This window comes from Perkinsus marinus (genome assembly GCF_000006405.1).
Source record: "Perkinsus marinus ATCC 50983 genomic scaffold scf_1104296958406, whole genome shotgun sequence".
Taxonomy (NCBI): domain Eukaryota; phylum Perkinsozoa; order Perkinsida; family Perkinsidae; genus Perkinsus; species Perkinsus marinus.
In genome coordinates, this window is record NW_003206811.1 from 8,309 (window position 1) to 11,581 (window position 3,273).

Below are 3,273 nucleotides of genomic sequence, written 5' to 3' on the forward strand. Positions count from 1 at the left end.
ATCCGCAGTTCGCTGACTTAGGTGATTGCCCAGCCTATCATAATGCTTGAGCGATGTGATACTCGTTCTATTTATTTCACGCAGATGCGAAAAGTCTTTTTTGTCTTCTCACTCATGTAGTCGCTATAGCTGTCATTCACAAGAACAATTTAACTATACTCGGAAAATGTTCAGCAACGCAGCATCTCCCGCTGTTGCTCCTTTCGGAATGGTCAAGCTCAAATATTAATGTAGAACACACATTTCAAGTAAAGTGGTTGAATCATTGCGTTACGGAGTTTCCATGCATACCTTGCTGAGGTAATTCCGGTGTACAAGGCTCTACTGTAAGTAGTTCAATTCGAGGTATATTACGAATAGTGAGTCAAGTTCCGCGCATGAGGGAAAAGTTAAGCGGATTGGAACGCAACGCTTTTCCGGTCACTATCATCGAATCCACCATCTGAAAGATTATGCTACTGAGCTGTGATACGCCATCAGTGATAGCCCATCACCAAGGATAGAGTTGAGTTCATCGGTTGTCGCACTAGTCCCCATATGATGACAAATTTTGTCGGGCAAGGCATGTTTCCTCTCGTGATTCACGAAAAAAGTAGTTCACGAGCCGTGAACTGTCGAACCGTTGCGGCTTTCGTCTGGGGTCCGTTGACAGTGAGCACGAGTCATTTGTACATCACTCGATCAACGATGCATAACGAAGTTTCACCCATGATATGAAAACACCAGTGAAAAAACATATTCCACCAACCACTGCATATCACCGTGAATATCGCGTTTTTCGCCAAGTACTACGCCACTTCACGTAAAACGGGTGAAACTTCACTCACACGGTGAAAATTGAACACTACGTCATGAATACCGACGGATGAAAGTAGATTGTAGGATAACCAAGTCGTTCGTAATGCCTACAATACAGGTGTTATTGAGTAAAGAAGGATAACAAATGTAGATGTAAGTGCTTCAGCAGTAAAACGACGAAGCATAAAGTATTGCTGGCGCGAAGTACTCCGTATGGAAACCTCAGTGAATTGCATGGTTAGAAGCGGTCAAAGCGGTCATGTATAAACCCTACCAACACATCTGTTGGCAGTGGGAGAGAGGCGGTGAAGTTTTGAGAGAGAGAGAGTGATGTGACATAAAATATAGAAATTATACTTCACACCACAGACTGTGGACAGTGAATAACGTGAATTTTTGGCACAGTGTACATCGGCGCATGTTCAATGTGGTAGAAATCTCCATGAAAACTGAACGTGCTAGTGAGAAAATAGCGTATGACACAAAGCTATCGTATGGTAAAAGATTAATAAGTGTTTAGTAGGTATTAAGGGTGTAAAGCTGATCAGATAGAGAAAAGGCATTATTCTTGCTGTGAATAATTTCCTGTAACGTTTTAACACAATGTACATCGGCGCATATCTATTAGGGTCGATCTTACAAATACGGCTACAGTAAGTGATACGGAAAAGGCAGTTCTTGATAGAGTCGAAGTGTACCAAGTATACGGCGAACATGATATATGCAGGGGTGTTGACAGTGAGACACAATCTGGAAGGAACCAAAAACAGGCACGGAAACGATTGTGAATTAATTACTCGGAGGAAATTTTTGTGACGGTTTGACACATCTAAATCGTTTTGATCGATCACGCTATGCAAGAGATACTGTGAATCATAGGGAGCTTCATCGCATGACAAATGTAGTACTGGATAGTCTCAGTGGCATGTAAGGTATCCAGAGAAAATTAGACGCGGATATGACAAATCAAGAACGGAGTCAACTTTTTGACGCACGATTTGTTTACTCCTATTAGTATATAGTAGAGATTAGTATATAGTAGAGATTAGCCGCGAGAAACTTGAGCTTCACTGATGTACATGCGTACTCGAAAGTGTTTCAAGATAGCAAGACCGACACGGAAAACAAAAAAAACGAAGAATATGGTCAACCACATGTGTTGGTGACAATATGAAAATTCTGAGGAAATTTTTTTTAGTTTCTGCACACTTATATGGTCTCCCATTTCATATATAAACTTCTATAATTAGTGAGGAAACTCCTGAGCTCAGCTGAGGAAAGCGAACCTCCTTGCCGCCAGAGGCGAATTCCTCAAAATTTTCATAATATCATCAACACATGTGGGTGACTATGTGAATATTTTTCCACCCTAAAAAAATTTCCTTCTCGAGATGGGTTTGAATTTCATATTTTACATTTTCTTCCAAGAGCGTGCTTGTTGCAGGTACTACAAGTTCTTTTTAGTTTCACTGCTTGAGGCTGTTGATGAACGCCTACACTTGTGACTCTATTATTTCAGACTTCGTGTGAAATTTTATTTTCCCCAAAAAAGTCTTTTTTGTGGCTCTCGAATTGGGGAGTTTTCGATCAAAGTCATCTAAATTTCTAATGTTGGAAATATCCCCAAAATCGTTAGCACTTTCCCCGACCGTGTTCACCTCTCTCGAAGATCGCTCATTAAACCAGGTAACAACAGTATTATATGCATTTACATTCACTTGGTCAGTGTCAGAATATATGTTTGCTTTCCTCAGCTGAGCTCTGGAGTTTCCTCACTGATTATAGAAATTCATATACGAATTAGGGTAGAAGTGTTCAAGAACTTATATATGATTGCCTGAAATTTCCTCAGAATTTTCACATGTAGTTGACCATGTGCATATTTTCCCATCACACTGTTCTTGGTATCGATCAGCAGTGTTGGAGTAGGAATATATGTAATCGCTTTCCTCACCTGAGCTCAGGAGTTTCCTATACAGTGTTGGAGTAGGAATATATGTAATCGCTTTCCTCAGCACCTGAGCTCAGGAGTTTCCTATACAGTGTTGGAGTAGGAATATATGTAATCGCTTTTCTCACCTGAGCTCAGGAGTTTCCCAAGCTAATCATAGCAGAGTTTGGAGGTTATATAAAGAAACATACAGAAAACGAACAAGAATTTCCGAAATTTTTCGCAGAGTTTTCATATTATCACCAACACATATTTTTCCGCGATGTTGCTCAGATGCTAACACTCGCGAGGAGACATCTCTCCACAATTACAATACCTCCGGAATGTAATTCTCCGACGGTTTTGACAGCTCGAGTGGTGGCACTTGACGATGCCTTTGGATGGCTAGTTGATCATCTTCCATCGATGAGGCCGCTACTGTGCCTGATAAAAAGGTGAGGGAGGTGGCGATGGAGAAAACGAAAATGTAGATATGTATAATTGTTTGATTTGCAGTGGAGTTTCAAAGACTACCCGTTTTACGT